The sequence below is a fragment of the Mus musculus genome, chromosome 1 (genome assembly GCF_000001635.26).
Source record: "Mus musculus strain C57BL/6J chromosome 1, GRCm38.p6 C57BL/6J".
NCBI classification, from domain to species: Eukaryota; Metazoa; Chordata; class Mammalia; order Rodentia; family Muridae; genus Mus; species Mus musculus.
In genome coordinates, this window is record NC_000067.6 from 57,581,510 (window position 1) to 57,600,990 (window position 19,481).

The following is a 19,481-nucleotide window of genomic DNA, read 5'->3' on the forward strand; positions in this document are numbered from 1 at the left end:
GTAGCTGTACTGGTCAGCATGCCAACTCTCCCTTATCCTCACCACCAGGGTGAGCTCTCCAGCACTACTCTGGCTCTGCCACCCAATGCTGCCATTACAGGAAGCAGGGTCAGCTCCCCTGGTCTCATGCCCACGAGGCCAGCTTACTTACACAACACCTTCAGAGACAGCTCCATTATGCTGCCCAGTCAAGGTGAAGGGCCCACTTTCCCAAGTGCTGCAGCCTGCAAAGGGCTGGGCCTGCTCTCCCACTAGAACACTGGGGCTGGCTCATCAGTGCCTTCACCATCAGGGCCAGCTCCACTGTGTTGCCCAGGCGAGGTCCAGGATCAGCTTTCCAGGGCACTATAGCCACTGAGGGGGCAAGACTAACTTTCCTGCTGTCATGCCCCTGGGGCCAGCTATTCAGACTACCACAGGTGGCAAGCAGGGGAGTAGAAAGGGCATCATTCCTGCACCCATGTCACCTCATGGCAGAGAGTGACAGGGCCAGCTCTCCTTTGTTCAGTCCCTCAGGGCTGGCTCATTCTCATCCCCTGACCAGGACCAGAACTACTATGCTGCCCAGGCAAGGTACAAGGTCCGCTCTCCTGAGTACTACAACTGTCAAGGATCAGGGCTAGCTCTCTCAAGCTCATGAGCCTGAGGGCAGCTTTCCTGACTGCCAGAGGTGGCAGTGGCGGTGGCAGTGCTGGTGTGGTATCACCTCTGAGCCCATGCCACTCCAAAGCAGATAAGTGGTAGGGTCAGCCCTCCCATCCATACTTATGCCTTCTGGGTCAGGTTACCCACACCCCATCATCAGGACCAGCTCCATTATGCCGCCTGTTCAAGGCACGGGGCCCAGTCTCTGAGTGCTGCTGCTGCTGAAAGCTGGGAGCAGCTCTGCAGAGCACTGCAGTCAGGGAGGGGTGAGGCCAGTTCTGCACAGTGTCCGGACATCAGCATGGTCCCCAGCATCTGACTCCACCAAAGATGTCCCCATGTTCTCCAGTGGTAATGTGAGCCACATAAGTGACACTGGCCCCTGCTGCTGCACAGTCATAGACACAGACATGGCCCCCAGCAGCAGCTTGGACAGGCATCCCATCATGGCCTCAGGTGACAGGGTTGACATACAGGCTTTCCTCTGCTCCCTTGACACTCCAGTTCCACTTGTCTTTCTCTCCTATCTGACCACCACATACTTGCACATTGTGGTGGCTCTTGCTGCAGGCTAGCAGGCCTGGGTGATATCCTCCTTTTACCCTGTGTAGCAGCAACTGGGTGTCTGTGACCTGTTCCTTTCATAGAAGGACAGATCTGTGGGTGGGACGTCAGTCTGCAGGTCTCAGTCTATATTCTTCTTCCCACACGGTGCTTCCGGTATTTTATTTTATTTTATTTTATTTTATTTTATTTTATTTTATTTTATTTTATTTTTATGAGTTCTAGGCATAAGACAGCATTGACCACCAAGCCAGGAACCAAGCTAGGATGATCAAAGGACTGCCATCTGCTCTGCCCTGACTGGTATCAGAACAATACCACCTACAAAGTGTCTCTTTGACCATTGCCGAAATGGTGTTGTTCATTTTAAAGGTATTTTCCCCTTTTGCTGGTTTGAATGAAAAATTCTTCCATTGGCTCATAGGGAGTAACACCATTAGGAGGTGTGGCTTTGTTGGGATAGGTGTGGCCTTGCTGGAGGAAATGTGTCATTGGGGGTGAGCTTTGGGACTTCAGAAGCCCAGTCCAGGCCTTGTGCCATTCTCTCTTCATGCTGCCTATAGATCCAGACAGAGAACTCTCAGCTTCTTCCCCAGCACCATGTCTGCCTGCACACTGTCATGCTTTCCCGCCGTGATGATAATGGACTGAATCTCTGAAACTGTAAACTTGCCCCAATTAAATGTTTTCCTGTGTAAGAGTTGCTGTGATCATGGTGTCTTGTCACAACAATAGAAACACCAAGACATCCCTGACAATAAACCACTTAGAAGGAGCTGGAAGAGATGTTTAGGAGATACGGACATATAGCAATCCCAAGTCCACCTAGCAGTGAGATTGTGGGCATTCTAACCTCCTGGATCACTAGCTGTAAAAGTCATATGATCTGTAAGTTACCTTAGCTCAATGCTCAGTATGAATGAAGAGCTCCTCAGTGTATACAAGGCATGTTTTCATTTCCACTGAAACTTGACTTCAGCTACACTTAGAATCCAGACCTGTGAGTACACTGTGGGTCACTTGGGTTGTGACAATCAAGAGCTTTCAGTTACCACTGGGAACCAGGTCCCGTGCTAAGAGCTGGAGGTATGACACATGAGGCACCGCCCACAGACAGTGCCCAGCTTAATGTGAAGAAGCCAGTGAAGGCAGCAGTGAGAACAGGCTGTGCTGTGTGGAGCAGGAAGTGCTCTGGGTAGTGCAGGAAGGCTTTAGAGGGCAGAAGCACAGGATCTGAACAACAGCATCTGCCCCCAATAGGAGGCAAGGACAGGGCAACTAGGTGTGCCCAGGCCTGCAGGCAAAAGGAAACTCACAGATGGGGAACAGTGGTGGACTGAAGCTTGCTGCTCTGCCTTTCTCTGTAATGTTTGACTATAATTTCTTTCGGTTTTTTTTTTATTGTGAAATATGACATTGATTGCAAAAATGAGTACCATATAGCCTCAGTATAATATATAATTCTAAAGAAATTTGTGAAAATGAGTACCATATATCCTCAGTATAATACATAATTTAAAAAAAACTACCTGTTAAACAATCTAACTAGTAAGAATGGGCCTGTACCCCCAGGTCTCCCAGCCTTTCTTTTCCTGATCACAGACGCTCTTCACCAGACATAACTGACCCTTGACCTTCTTGATAATTGATTTTAACAGTATATTTACTACTTAAAAAGTAGGGGATTAGTTTTCCCTATCTTTTAATATTGTGTTTGTTTGTGTGTGTGTGTGTGTGTGTGTGTGTGTGTGTACATGTTGTATTCTCCCCTTATTATTGTTTCTGATCTGCAATTACATTTGTTGCACATATTTGTAACTGGTTAATTTTATTGCTATTTTGCATTACTGTATCAGAATTTATACCATTTATCTAAAGGATAGCTGAGTTCTCCCAGGTCCAAATAAAAATAGGCCATATTTTCTGCATGAAAGAAAAAGAGAGAAAAGAGATTAGTAATGGTAGCTGGCCATTTGCTTTGTGATATTCTAACAAAATACTCAGGGCTGGGTGTCTTATAAGGAAAAAAAGGTTCTAAAAGGATGAGAATATGCTGTCTGCATCTGCTGGGCTCTTATGATGACATTGAACTGGCAGGAACACATGCAGAAGAGAAACTGAGTAGGCGCTGTGACGTCTAGTCTCAGGACCTGATTCACCCTCCATAACCTGCTACTGAAATTCGTATTAATCCATCTTGAGGGTTACTATCCTCCCCTGACCCAATTAGCATCCAGAGGACTCCATTCCTTATCAACACCTAACCACTGCCGCATAAGGAACCAAACTATTGGCATATGGACTTCTGAGGGACAAACTGTGTTCATATGATAAAAAATAGGTCTGCTTGTATTTGGGGATTAGAGAGAGAGCTCATCTTACACGCGTTCGCGTGACCGGCCAGGAAGAACGCAGCAAACCGGAATCTTCTGCGGCAAAACTTTATTGCTTACATCTTCAGGAGCAAGAGTGCAAGAGCCAGAGCAAGAGAGAGAATGGCGAAACCCCGTCCCTTTTAAGGAGAATTATTCTCCGCCTAGGACGTATTACTCCTTGATTGGCTGCAGCCCATCGGCCGAGTTGTCGTCACGGGGAAGGCAGAGCACATGTAGTGGAAAACTACCCTTGGCACATGCGCAGATTATTTGTTTACCACTTAGAACACAGGATGTCAGCGCCATCTTGTAACGGCGAATGTGAGGGCGGCTTCCTACATATCCCCCTTTTCTTTTAATAAGAGCAATAGGCCACCCATATTAATGAGAGTGGAGATAGAGGTCAAATCCCCAGTGTGCAAGTAAAGGAGCCGTAAACATAACCTCCTCCCAGGCTCATCACCCAGAGGGGTCCTGGTCTGGTCCCGTGTCGTTTTACCTGGGGAGAAGGACACTTGGACACTCAACCTTCTTGAAAGATGACATGTCTCCCTAGAATAGGCTCATATATGCCGCAGAGCCCTTCTACTGCAGTGCTTAGCCGTGCAACTCTCTTGGGCTGCTGAAGCACACTCACTCTATCCCGTGCAATGAGACTAGCCTCGTGGGGTGCAAGAGCTGAATGGCCAGCGACCTATAGATAACCATATATCAGGGGAAGCACCATGTTCTAGAGCTGCAAGTGCCTGGGCAATAACCACCTTGTCTCTCCTAGTTTGGGCCTTAAGCTTACAGACCAACCAAAGAAGCAACACTAATCCACAGCAAAGTGTATCTCCAAATAATATCGATCCCACCCATTCTTTAAAAAAGGAAAATGCTGAGGAGATCCAATTGGGTAATCCTTTGGTCAGGGACAGGTCCAAGCGCATGGAGTTGACCTGAAGTCTCAATTCCCGAAGGGTCTGTTCAAATTCAGCCGTCCAATTCTGTAACATATACTGAGAAAGACTTTTTGACAAATTAGCTACCCTAGTAAATTTCTCATACTGAATGGAAGTAACGGACAATCCCGGAAACTTTTGTTCACATCCCAGCTGAGCTATTTGCCATAATACATCTAGTTGTTCCTGGACAAGATCTATGCGTTGATTAACCAGCATGAGACCTCCCTGTATCTTGACATTAGCTGAGGCCTGTTTATCCATGACTGTGGTCACCGAGGCTCATAATGTGTTAATGGTGTTAGTCGTCTGGACCTGTCCAGACAGAGCCAAGGCTGTCTGAACAAGGCCAAACCCAGTTCCTTGTTACTGGTAAAAAAGCAGGGGAATACTTGAGCATTATACATCACCGGCATTGGGAGTGGAAATGTCGACATTATCCCCCAACGCTGCTCTCTCTTTGTTATTGTCACCCTGGACATCACCAAGACGAGGGACATCAGTATTCCCTTGGTCAGTCTGGATTTTTCGGGTGAGTCTTTCTGGTATCCAAAATGGGTTGTCTTCATTCTGTGGAAAAACACAAACAGCTCCCCTGGATCTTATCAAAATAGGATCCGGGCCATACCATTTATTATCAAGGACATTTTTCCATTTAACCATCTCATTGGGCCTATCTGGCTCTGAACAATGACGTTTAGCCGCAGTATGGCCATGAGCATCAAGATTCAAAAAATTGAGTGTAAAGAGTGCCATAGACACAGACACTCTTGGTACTCAGGGTAGAGCCTTGACTCCCCCTTTCTGTTTTAATAGATAGGATTTGAGGGTGCGATGTGCACGCTCAACAATACCCTGTCCTTGAGGGTTGTATGGAAGTCCAGTCAGGTGGGTCATGTCCATCTGACGGCAGAACTGCTGGAATTTTTGAGATGTATAAGCTGGTCCATTATCAGTCTTAAGGAGTTTGGGTTTCCCCCAAGCACTCCATGCCTCAAGGCAATGTTGAATCACATGTGAGGCTTTTTCTCCGGTTAACGGAGAGGCAAACATGATGCCAGAACATGTGTCTATGGACATGTAAATATTGATTTCTCCCAAAGGAGGAAATATGCGTGACATCCATTTGCCAGACCTGTAATGGCCTGACGCCACGAGGGTTTACCCCTACATGAGTAGATAAAATTTGACAACAATCTAAAGGCATTATTAAGTAATCAGAATCATTTCCAGTAGAACCAATCCCTCTGGCAGCTCGAGGAATACCAGAGGAAGGAAAAACAGCCATGTAGGCTTGGCAAAATTATTAGTTGAGCTATTCTGTCCCCTTGTGATATAGAAAAGACAACTTGAGGACAAGAACAGAGAACCTGAAGTTCCCCTTTATAATCCTGATCTACAACTCCAGGGTGGACAATAAGACCTTGTAGGCTGCAAGAGCCTGCCTCTGTCATTCTGGCCACAAAATCTGAGGACTCCTGAGGTCCCTGGACGATCTTTGTTAGTTGTCCAGTGGCTTCACCTGCTCGGGAGAGCGCCTTCCAGGCCCTAATAGCCTTTTCATCTGATTCAGAACTACTAAGAACTGGCTCCTTGAGCTCATCTAGTGATGAGTATAGGCTCCTTCTCCTAGAAGCCTCCGCTGATTGATCTTTTTTCTTTTCTTTTTCCTTCTCCTTCCTTCCAATCTCTCCCCAGGTATTCTTACCTGACCTAAACTTTTCTTCGGGTTCAAGACCTGTGGAAAGGCCTGTATACTTATTTTGTGTACCATATTTCCTCTTTGCTCCTACTCTCTCTCCCCGCTTTACTTCTGATAGATTGCCCTGAATTTCATCCAGAATTTTCAGCCCTGCCTTAACCACTTGATAACATGTGAAAAGGAACAAAAAGGCTCCTAACACTAGAGAAAGTTCAAGGTCAAACATACCTTGTAAAGCTATTTCCCACTTTACTTCTGATAGACTGTCTTGAATTTCGTTAGAAAGTTCAAGACCAGACTTACCTTGTAAAGCTATTTCCCACTTTACTTCTGATAGACTGTCTTGAATTTCGTTAGAAAGTTCAAGGCCAGACTTACCTTGTAAAGCTATACTTACGGGTACCCTGTTCCCCAGCTGAAGAGTTCTGAATTCACGCAGTTGAATCCTTCTCAACAGTCTGTGTTGCGGGAACACTTCATTACCACCATTCCCCAGCTGAAGAGTTCTGAATTCACGCAGTTGAATCCTTCTCAACAGTCTGTTTTACGGGAACACTTCATTACCACCGTTCCCCAGCTGAGGAGTTCTGAATCCAGGCTGGATCCTTCTCAACAGTCTGTTTTACGGGAACCTTTATGACCGTGACCCGCAGTTCTGGTTCCGGAATGAGGGATCTTCCCTGCGCCGGTGATGGTAACCATCCCGGGTTTTCTTGTCCCGGGTTTTCTCGTCCCAGGTCTTCTCGTCTCGGGTTTCAGCACCAACTCTTACACGCGTTCCCGCGACCGGCCAGGAAGAACGCAGCAAACCGGAATCTTCTGCGGCAAAACTTTATTGCTTACATCTTCAGGAGCAAGAGTGCAAGAGCCAGAGCAAGAGAGAGAATGGCGAAACCCCGTCCCTTTTAAGGAGAATTATTCTCCGCCTAGGACGTATTACTCCTTGATTGGCTGCAGCCCATCGGCCGAGTTGTCGTCACGGGGAAGGCAGAGCACATGTAGTGGAAAACTACCCTTGGCACATGCGCAGATTATTTGTTTACCACTTAGAACACAGGATGTCAGCGCCATCTTGTAACTGGACATAGGTGGGATCATTGGGTTGAATTGCTCATTCTATTAGCCCTGAGTTAGAAACATGAACTGGGGTGTCTCCTGGGCAACAAGAGCAATGGGGAAGGAAGAGAAGCCCTCTTCTCCCCATCGCTCATATAAACAGGCTCCCTTGACTTCTGCTCAGAGTCCCAATGGCTGCTACACTCCTGTGTCCCCCACCCTGCCTCATGGGTGTCAGGCTTTGTCTCAACCTCCTTTCCTCTCTGTTCTCTGGCAGAAGTGGTACCAGCAACACATTTCTGCCTCATGTGCTGTTGAGGCTCTCCCATGTGATAATTCCCAACCGCCTGCAGATGTAGGCAGAGCAGGCATTGTTTATAATTCCTAGATAGTGGATCCCAGTGAGTTGTCAGGGTTACACAGCTCGGGTGAGCATTTGACCCCTGATTCTGCATCGGCTTCAATAACCCCACCTTGAAGCTCCATATATCATCAGTCTGTATCCTACACCCAATTGTGAACAGCTCTGTACATTTGATGGGCCCACTGTCAGTCCAGCCATCTCTGAGGGAGTTTTATATTAATCACATTAAAGTACAACATGGCCAGAACTCTCCAATTCTAAACCCTTCATTTTCATTTTTAAAAAAATCTAAGCTTTTCACTGAAATTTTGTGTTCCCTCACCATGTCTGTCCCTCACCATCATGTCCTCCCCTCCCCATTCCTTCCTTTGCTGTGAACTTTACATGCTTTGTTCATCTCACAAAGCACCTCAGAAACAAAGAACCCCCTGACTCACAAAGGTTTTAGCCCTTCATTGTTCTATCTCAGAGGAAAGAGAGAAAGGCAGAATTTCCCCTGTGTTTCAAAGATCCAATTTTTGGTGTGAAAGAGTAAATGGCTCAGATCTGACCCCTTTGAAGCATGTGCTGAAGAAAGAAAAAGAAACAGACAAGCGAAAATCAATACTCCCTTGCTATTGTCTATCAATTTGGGAAACCAATCCTGAACATATGCTTCTCAGACTGCTTCAGGTGCCTGTAAATACCACATTCCAATATCAAGATCAGCGATAATTCTCATGTATTCTTGCATCACTTAGAAATAATTTTAAATGTTAATCTTTTGCTGTCCTTGATTTTTTTAAAGAAAAATGCAATGTGCTAAAATTGTAACTGGCAGAACAGATGTGCTGGTGGGTTATCACTTGTATTACAAAACCATTCTTTGTCTTAACAAGCACACATTGATCACGGTCTGTCTCCAGCTCTCGTCCAAAGCTGTGAAGCAGGATTCAGTACACCCTGAACAAGTTGGCATTCCAGCCTTTTGGGAGCCATCCTTTGGGTAAAGGGGGAAGTATGTGTACACTCATTTGAAGAGGGACATACAAAGTTTTCATAGAAAGTATCCAGAAGTGATCCTATCACTTTCTCCCTGATATCCAAAACCAACCTGTGCTGTCACCAAGGACAAAGACATAGGAATGTGGAAAATAGCTACAGTTGTTTCAATGCATGAAACTCACATTAGAATCTTATGTTACAGTCAAATCAACATCACGATGGATTAAAGTGTTCTAAACAATAAGTGAAAATAGTAACTTCTCTAGGTTATGATAAATGTTCCCATTTAAAGTGCATGAGCCATTTAAACTATCAGGTAGAAGTTTTGTTACATCGCGTTGTTTTGGTTTGGACAATGATAGCATCATTTCGAAAATTTTCATTTCAAGCAAATAATCTATCTATTGAACAGAAAGCCTTTGTTTAATCTGGCATCTTTAAAACCATTTTCCAAGATCCAGCCACAAAATCACCAGCATTTCTAATCAGCTAGGATAGGAAATGGAAGGCAGCTCTGCCAAGAGCTTCCACTGCAAAGGACCATGGGTAATTTCTTCTCTCCTTCTGAATTTTCTAATTCATACAATTTAATTATCAGGACCTGCCTCATAAGATTGCTGTGAAAACTAAACACAAGGAGATTCAGGAAAGCTTTTTATACACACTGCTTAGCAGAAAGTAAGAGGGAGCTTTGGGGAGGAGGTAGGAATTAGGAATAATTGGTCCTACTGTGAACTCAGTTGCAATTAACTGTAAGGCTAAAACTGACCTTCATCTCTTGCAAGCCCAGGTTTCCTCTCTGCAAAGTGGACACCATTCGAGCCACAAATTGTCATTCTCACCCAAGCTGTGAGGTAGCTGGTTAGATATCAGCAGTCTTGAAGGCCACTGAGGATAGACCCTTCCTTCATGTAAGGTTTTGTGCCTCAGTTCCTTTATTCCCGTTAATACACTAATTTTACAAGTTAAAAACATTGATGGTAAAGGAAGTGAGACATCTCAATTGTCCTTCCTTAAGAGTTAAAATGTTGTAGATGGATTGGTGGCACAGCTGTTAGAAGTACTTGCTGTTTATGCAAGACCGAGGGTGGGTTCAAGAATCAGGTCACAACTGTCTGTCTGTAACTCCATTTCCAAAGGTTCTGATACCTTGTTTTGGCCCCTGTGGGCATGTGCATGCAAATGGTATAGTACACACACACACACACACACACACACATACACACACTCATCAAAAAGAACAGCTATAAACTACACAAAGGGGAGAAAGGTACAAGATGGGGCAGCTTTGTTGAGGCCCACAAAAAAAGATTGTTTCCTCCTGGCAAAGTCTACTGTTTATGTAGATTCATTTTTATGCTCTATCTTTGACTTTTTTTTAATCTGCTCTATCTCATGATTGATGACCATAAGAATGAGATCTGAGTTCTATTTCTGCCTGGCCTTTCATAGAGAAAGGACTTTCTGAACAGTCTAGAAAGATAACAAGATCATTGTCTACCGAGAGGCCTTATACAATGGACTGTATTGTCTTTTATTATTAATTGATTGATGTAACAGCCCTACCCCCCCCCATTGTGGGTGTCACCATTCCCTGGGCAGGAAGTCATAGCTGTATAAGAAAACTAGCTAAGCATGAGCCTCTGTGCAAACCATCAAACAGCATTCCTTGGTGGTTTCTGCCCTACTTCTTTGGATGTATGTTTGTTACTGCTCATGGTCTTGCTTGACTTATTGCCCTGGATGAACTGGGCAAATTTGAGCCGTAAGCTAAAATAAAGCTTTCCTCCCCTAAGTTGCTTTGGTGAGAGCATTTTATCATAGCAATAGTGAGGAGCAAGAATATCCCTAATCAGGGCAGTCACCTCAGGGAACCAGATTGCTATTCCAAGGGAGAATAACAGCTTAGACACCACTGAAAATCAAAACTGAGACAATGATCTAGCAGACTCAGTCACACCACACAAAGCTTCATCCTAACCCTTTCTCTTTCCTCTCTCTCTCTCTCTCTCTCTCTCTCTCTCTCTCTCTGTGTGTGTGTGTGTGTGTGTGTGTGTGTGTGTGTGTATTATGGGTTCTAAATGTATCACCATTCTTATCCCTCTTTCAAAGACAGAGCTGGAGGTCACTGAACATCTTTATTTGTTCTTTCCCGTGGGGCCACATTGATTAAGGCTTTCTCTGCCCTGTACCAATGTTTGACTCTGACACATGGGGATAGATTACAGGAACCAGTTTATTGTCTGGTTTCTAGAGTTGAATCTTTTCTTTAGAACTCCTGTAGCACCATTAGATTAGTATAAAGGCCACAACTCAGTAATGTCTACTGGAAAAAAGGCCCTCGGCATGCCCTGGGGGAGGGCTGTAAGCTCACGTCCCATCAGTGCATCCTCCACCTGGGAGCCCAATGTGGTCAATGCCCTGGGCTGTGTTCTCCACAACCTATCTCTTAGTGATTTTAGTGGAGGGCCACATTATGTAGCATGGTTGAAATAGTCATTAACGTCTGAACTCAGACTCTCCCTCCTCTCCCATCCCTGTGAGTGGAAAGTTCTTACCCTCAAGTCACACAGTTGGGCCATCTTGAAACTTACCAAGAGCCCACCAGGAGTGTGCATATCATTATAAGCTCAGGTGTGACTGAAAGGGGCTGGTGGGTAACAGAAGATGCCCCTCTGTTCTAGAGTCTCAGGAAACTGTAAGGGTTTTAGGAGATCCGTGCTGTGCCGGCATATGGGAACGAGGACCAATATGTGTTTATTATATCACAGTATCACCCTCCCTCAGAGCCTGAGGTCAGACAGAAAAGAGTGCACATGAGGAGAGTGAGGAGCAAGGGTTGGAAACCCACTGGTTGTAAGTGTTTTCAGCAGAGGCAGCCTGCCATGCTGCCCACAGCAGATTTCATTCTGAGCATGCGTTATTCCCTGGCAATATCTGATGGAGACTCTGGTGAGCTTCATAGGGGAGGCTCCCTTAGTCTCCATTTTTCCTATCATTCCCTTTTCCCTGTCTACCGCAGTTAGACTTCAGACAAAGAGGCAGATAATGTGGGGTACTGTTCCCCATGTCTGAGCTGCTGCTGTTTGATCATTTGCACCCCTAAAAGCCCACATATAACTCCTTCCACCCCACACCAATATTTCCTGCAGCCACCATGTTAGGTTATCTACTTTGCATGAACTACATGTCCATTCTTTGTGTCTCTCTGCCAAGCTGCTTTCCTCATTCATGAGTATTTTAGTGGAGGCACATCACAAGGTGCGTGTTCTGACCAGGGGCTCAGTTTTGTGGCCATGTAAGCCATGGCAATGAAAAAGTATGCAAGCACAAATTTGACTTAAATGCATTCCATAGCAGGCTTCATTTTGGTTCCCTGAGCAAGCAGTGCAGTTAGATTGCTTCATAAGTCCACAGCAAATAGGGCTTATTCCAGTGTACTGAATTATTTCTCCACCCGGTGCTTCCCACTCAAGACCTAGCTGGTATAGAACAATCCCTTAAAGCTGTCTTTCTTTGACACTGCCAAACAACACACAGTAAAAGCATCGTGGGGCTCAGATGTATGAAGAACATCCCATGCCTCCAAAAAGGAATGAGATACAAAGAGAAAAAAGACCTACCTATTTCTCAGGGCTTGTTAAAGAAAAATCCCTTTCGCATCACTTTCATTTCCTCAGAAATGGAGGCGAATGCTTTAAGAAGAGTCATATAATACTTTGAGAGGCCTGCCGCCATAGTGTGCTTATTAAGCCCTTGGGAAAGAGTGAGTCTAATGTCTTCTGAACAACTATGCCCATCCCCTCATCTCCCCACCCCCCAAGAGTCATCTTAAAACAGAATGTAATAAACTGGTCACTCTAGAGAGCAAAATATGACTGATTAAAGCTTAAAATCTGGGGTGTTTGGGTCACTCACACCTGGCTCTTTCTGACATACTCCAGAGCCCAACAGAGCACAGGGCTGGCTTTACAAAAGCTCTCTGGCTCCCAGCATAATGGAATGCACAATAAAATGAGTTCAGTTCTGAGTTATGCTTTTCTTTTTCTCACTCCTCCAAGTAAGACTGAATTCCAAGAGTGAGCTAGAGAAAGAGAGAGAGGCAGCAGGCAAAAGCAAGCAGAGTGGGGGTGAGAGTTGCAACCCAGTGTTCACATGGAAGAATCATGAAAAATGCATACCCGTGAAGAGCACGAAAACCTCGAATGGTCCCTGTTCAAGCTGTTTGCACACATTTGCCCAGTTCTGAGATGTCTGGGCAAGCTGAGCATCGGTTTCAGTGCACACATGCACACTCAGCATGGGGTCTGGAGGGAAATACTACAATAGCTTCCCTGCTTCATAGAAGAACATCTCTGTAACTTGAATGAGCTATATTTAAAAACAAAACAAAACAAAAAAAACTTAACCTTTAATGCCATTTCCCCCATGCCCTGCCCCATAAGACATTTCTACAAGTCAAGCCAAGTCCGTAATAAGAAATGAACTCAAAAGAATTCCTTTTCCCTTTTACCCTGTGGTGCTGAAAATTCATAGATGTGCAGGCTATTTGGTTAGAGGAGTTCTCAACAGGCGCTTACTGAAGCATCAAAGCTTTCCATTTCTTGTTGCAGGCTGGGACTCTGGACATCTGGCTGGAAATCATGAGAGAAACAAATAAACAATATACATCACGCAGGAGCTACTGCTGATGTGACATTTGCCGTTGCTTTACAGTTTGAGATTGCAATGGTAGCCTCATGTTGTCTAGCTAATACCCTTGGGGTTACCTATAATTAGGTAAGAGGGTAGTGGAATAGAGGAAGCAGTAAATTAAATATTTTGACCCGTAAAAGGAAGGAGTGGTTACAGCTGAATGCCCAGGCATGCTGAGCTGCCTCTATTACTTCCTGAAGCCCCATCCTGTGTGCAGAGCCTGAACAGCTCTGTCCTTGAGATGAGTGTATCAAGTAAAACCATGGGCTCGTCTATCAGGGAAGGTACTGGGCGCCATGCATTAATCTGAATATGAATACACATCACAGATATCTAGCAACATTAATTATAATCCCTCTTTGTATATACATGTGCTTGAGTGTTTGCATGCGTGTATGTGTGTGCATGTAAGCAAATACTCTACCTATATTTCCAACATAATATTCTGCTTTCACTATTAAAAAACAATATTAACAGAACGTATAGGATAAATTCTGTTGGAATAAGATCACTTGACTAACAGGAATGGACAGCGTGGGGGCAGTTCTTGGTGCCCCACTGTGTTCTACAATGGCAGCTGTCATGTACCACCCTCTTATCGGGCATAGCCTAACAATTTCTCTAGGACCTCGTCAGGAGTGGATTCTTGTTTCACTTTCAAATAAGTATAAGAAGGAATTTCAAAGTTACTCGACTTTCATTGCATCTCAAAAAAGTCTTAAAGTAGTTTTATCTCATTAATTATACCAATAGGAAGAAATTGACTCCTCATAACAGCCTATCTTCCTTTCAAGATCTCATTTTCTGCACTTCTGTAGTCAATCTCAAATTAGGCTACGGGTTTTAAAATGAAGCATAGTTCTGAGGCAATTATCCTACTCCCTGCTCTATTTTAGGATCAACAACAAAAATCTCTGTTGCTAGAGACTCCAACAGCAGTACCACCGGCAGAATTGGCAGTGGGGTCTAGATGGTCCTTCATCTGCTGGGTGGCTTTGGATGGACCTCAGCCCACTGTCAAGCAGATTCTACCTGCTCTGCTAGAGCCACAGGATTGCTATAAGTACCTAGTGAGGTAATAATAGCAGCAGTGCTTTGAGAAATAACATTAGTTAAAAACACAACAATTTCAGTCCTCTGAGAATTGCAGCTACTAAGAAAACAAGAGCAAACACTGGGGGGGGGGGGTATGGGTGAACGAGAGAGAGAGAGAGAGAGAGAGAGAGAGAGAGAGAGAGAGAGAGAGAGCTCTTATAGACCAGTCCAGCCATGAGAAAATCAGTACAGAGAATTCTCAAAGTGTAAAACTAGATCTACACTATAAGCTAGCTGCACAATTCCAGACTATTTACGCAAAGGTCTCTGAGTTAACCTACCATACAGATCCTCACACATCAGTGTCTATAGTAGCTTAAGTATGGACGCAGCGTAGTGTCCAATGACAGAGGAACCAATAAAGAAACTCTTCAGTAAGTACACAGAGGAGCTCTTTTCAGCCATAAAGAAAATGACATCTTGTGGTTCTGACAGTTTAAATAGATATGTAAAGTCAAGTGTATATAGATGACATGAAAGTAGAAGCAGAAGAGACATTTGACTGAAGGGGGAAAGGCTGCAGGCAGGGGTCTGGCGCAAAGCAGTGACCAGGGCACACATAAGAACAAAGTAAAATCACACACATGGATGAGGATACTGTGATGAAACCCATTTCTTTGCATGCTAACCTGAATGTGACATTTTTTTTTTAACATGGAAACATAATTATAAAAACTAATTGATTATTTTCCTGAATAAAAGGGAGGAAATTTTTTTAAACTTGAAATTTAAAAAAAAAAAAAAGATGTTTGAGGCTGGGTGTGGTGGCTCATGCCTTTAATCCTAGCACTCAGGAGGCAGAGACATGTCGATATCTGTGAGTTTGAGGCCATCTCATCCTATATAGCGATTTCCAGGACAGCCAGGGCTGCAAGTGAGACCCCTACATTTGAAAAAAATTTAATTAAAATTAAAAAATGCTTATAAAACATCATATAAAAACTATTAAGAAAACAATGAATTGGATTTTTACAAAAATCTGTTATTGTACAAATTATAGTTATACATGCTTTATTTATATTTTTTACATATAGTCTATATATACATGACGCATACACATTCATGATATAATTTTATATGACTGATACAATGTAGCTAACACTACAAATATATACAGAAGCCATATCTGGTACATATGCGTACTTCTAATGCCACTACTTGAGAGATTGAAGCAGGAAAATCACAGGTAAAGGCCTGTCTCAAAATAGAGATTGAGGTTGAAGTTCAGTAACACTTGCCTAGCATGTTCAAGCTCCATCATCCATCTCTCTCTCTCTCTCTCTCTCTCTCTCTCTCTCTCTCTCTCTCTCACACACACACACACACATACACACACATGAGAGAGAGAGAGAGAGAGAGAGAGAGAGAGAGAGAGAGTTTTACAGACCCAATTTAAATTGGAGAAAAATCTTGAACATGCATTTCTTGTCCAAAGAAATTCCCCACAAAGAGATGTCAAACAAAACAACAAGCATAAGAAAATGTCAATATAATCTATACTAGAAAATTACACATCAAAATGTGTTCTTTGCTGCATAATAGTAACTGTTGAAAAGGCTGTGGAACAATTGGATCCTTTGAGTATTACTGAGTGAAGGGAAGTCCAGACTGGGAACTAACAGTTTTGCTCCTTGGTACACGCAAGGGGAAAGATAATTATGTTTACAAAACAAGCAACAAGTACATAAATCTTAGAGCTTTATTCATAACCACTAAGAGCTTTAAAGACCCAATCTTCTTCAATAATAGACCGGATAAGTGAACTGTGTTGTGTCTGGTAATGTAACATTACCCATCGGTCTGTACACACATATAGAATAAGCTCACAGACATTATGCTGAGAAAAGAAAAAATCTAGACATGGTGAATACTTCACGGGATCATTAACATGAAGTACAAAAGCAAGAAAAATTAGTCCATGTTTATAGAAATTAGGTTTAACTATAGGAATTATTGATTGGAAAAATATGAATGGGAAGCTTCTAGAGTAAACAAAATAGCCCACACTTTTATCTGGGTGGCTCTCTCATTGCTTGCCGTGTGTGTGTGTGTGTGTGTGTGTGTGTTCCATTAATAACCCATTTAAAATGTATTCCTGCATGTTATTTCATGAAAGAAAGAAAGAAGTTGTATTTTTTACTTTAAAGATATTGAAAGTTTATCTCCCCCCCTTTTTTTTTTCTTTTTTGGAGACTAACCCCAAGGCCTCTCCATGCAAGAAAAACACTTGAAAATTTCTATATCTCAAGCTCTCCTTGCTGAAGTAAAATTCTGAACTCTTAGTGTTGAAGAATATCTTAAAGATCAGCCATCCCATTCTAGAGTTCACCCTAAGGCTTGGAATTTCTAGGGCCTTGGGTCAGACACCAGGGTGACCCCACTGAAGGGCTCCTAAGAACTCTGGCTTTCCTTCTCTAATAGTCCACTGAGCTGGGCCTTCAGCCAGCTCCTCATCCTAGTAAAATGTATGTAGATAGGTCCATGCATCGTTATGCTGAGAGATTCCCAATTCAGGAACTTTGTAGATCAGGTTGGCCTGTGGATACATCTATGGCGGGTTGCCCTTATTACTGACTGAGGCCAGAAGATCCAGTCTAGGGCCCTGAACTGCATAAGACAGAAGAAAGCTGGCAATAGCAAGCAAGCAATAGGTCCGTGTTGTTTCTCTCTACCTTCACTGTGAATAGGATGTGATGGGCTGCATGACTTCCTTACTTGGCTTCCCTTCAGTGATGGGTTTACCTAGACTTGTAAGCCATATAAAGATGCTCTCCCTATGTTGTTTTTTGTCATAATCTGCAGTCACAGCAATACAAATGAAACTAGAACAGCCTATCATCAATTTGGTTTTAAAGCATTGCTTAAGCTTTCCCAATTCTTACATGGATTTCTCTGTCCTTCCCTTGGGAGAGCCGGTCCCTCTCTGCCTATGATACTGCATTTGCACTTCATGTCAATCTTCATTAGGAATCACTGTGCACCAGGTGTATTGCAGATACTTGGTATTCAGAGGTGAAGACACACAAAGTACCTGTCTCTTTGGAACTTACATTTGGGTGAAAAAGAAATAGAGTTTAGCACTAGCAAGCCGTTAAGAGGAGGGTACGGATCAGTAGTTACAGAAGTGATCTTTAGATCAGTTGTCAATGCACGCCCCTCTGAGGAAGTGACATTTGAGCAAAGACCAGCTGAAGATGAGGTGAAGACTCTACATGGCAACAAGACTCTCTATGGCCTCTTCATATTTCTGCTTTGTTCATGCAAGATTCTGATTAACTTGAAGGCAAAAACAGTGTCTTCAACTTATTGTTAGCTTTTCATCATTGTAGAGGATCTGTGTGTGTGGTAGAGTGTGTAAGGGACACAAACCAAAAAGAAAACATTAATAAATTTGGCTTCACTGAAATTTGAAACGCCTTGTGTTATAAAGGGCCCAAACACGAAAGTGATAGAAAAGCCACAGAATGGGGAAATATTCACAAATTGTATATCTGATAGCGTTTCAGTGTCTGAAGACATGGGAAAAATGGAATTGATAGGTCTCCAAACACACACTTATGCATGAGTACACGTGAACACACACACACTTATAGCAACATTATTTATGATAGACAATAAGTATAAACAACTAAAATGTCCACACATTGATGAATGGATAAAGAAAATGTCATGAAAATGTCTTATATCCATACAATGAAATGTCAGTCAGCCATAAAAAAGAAACAAAGTTTGGCTGCGTGCTATAACAAGGATGACCCTTGAAAACACTAAATGGCAGGTAGGAAAAATGCAAGATGCAAAAGGTCACATTGTCTATGACTCCATTTCTAGGAAGTGCCCAGAACACACAAATTCATGGAGGCAGAAAGTAGATAAATAGGCTGTCAGGATTTGGGGTTGGAGGAGAGGGAGTGACTACTGATGAACAGGGGTCTTTAATTGCCATGTTGGGAACATTCTGCAATTAGGAAATGATAATCATATCCAACTTTGTAAGTAAACAAAACAAAACAAAACAAAAAACTACTCAATTGTACACTGCAAAAGAGTGAATTTATAGTATGTGTATTGAATCTTGGTTTTCTTTAAAAAATGAACAAATAAAGAATAAAAACCTGATAGAAGACACAAAGCTTTGTAAAGTTACAACAAACACAAGTTCTTCAGCTTCTGCCTCTACTGCTTCCTTGCCACGGTTTTCCCCATCCTTGCTCATGAGGCTGCCAGCTGTGCCCTCACTGGTGGAGTCACCAGCCCATCTGATTTGAAGCCCGAAGCCAAAGCAGAACCCTGGCCCCGAAGTCAGGCTTTCAGGTTCGGAACTCATAAGCACATTGAGACAAGGCCATAGCCAGTTCAGACAGCACTCACACACCTTCTGATTACAGCCCAAAAATTCTGCAGGGAAAAAACAGCTTAGAACAGAGGGTGTGTGAGTAAGTTCACTCTGTAACAAGCCAATCAAAGGTGGGTGAAGCAGGAGAAGGAAAAGAAGAGGGAGAGGGGGACTCTGAACAAAAGCAGCAAGTGCTTTTGATCCAGTTGTTTATGTCAGAAATCAATAGAGATGTTTTCCTTCATTTTGGAGAGTGAGAATTGGAATTTGTCGAAATTGGATCTTGAAGCACTTAGATTTCTTTCTTTTTTTTCCTTTGGTACTGGAACAATGGTACACATTCTGTTTACAAGAAGTGCTGAGCGCTGGGGCAAAAATTGTAGCAATTGTAGTGATTTTATTCTCAGCTCTCCGTTTCCAAGATTGTATAGAACAGGCTCAAAGGCACTAATGGATGCTGTACAAAGGAAACCCTTAAGACGTTTCTGGAAATATGTAAAATATTTCTCCTTGGTGAACGCTTGTTTCTAGAACAACTGAACTATGTTAATAGGATGGTGTCAGAGAGATACCACCATTGCAGATTCTCTAGTTCATCATCTCAGAAGCAGGAAACACCTGCAGGAAATAAATGATCTCTGGATAAAACCTTTTTATGCAACAAACCAGAATGAGATGGCCAAGTGCAGTTAGTTTACTTTGTGTGACTTTCTTTTAAAAT

At 43.3% G+C, this 19,481-nt stretch overlaps 1 non-coding gene across 1 annotated transcript; it reads right to left on the bottom strand.

The window, feature by feature from the left end:
- Positions 1-1,421: 1,421 nt before the first annotated feature.
- LOC115487664 lies at positions 1,422-1,563 on the bottom strand. Its single transcript, XR_003949266.1, has one exon. It is a non-coding gene; the product is annotated as a small nucleolar RNA SNORA48 (small nucleolar RNA).
- Positions 1,564-19,481: the final 17,918 nt, after the last annotated feature.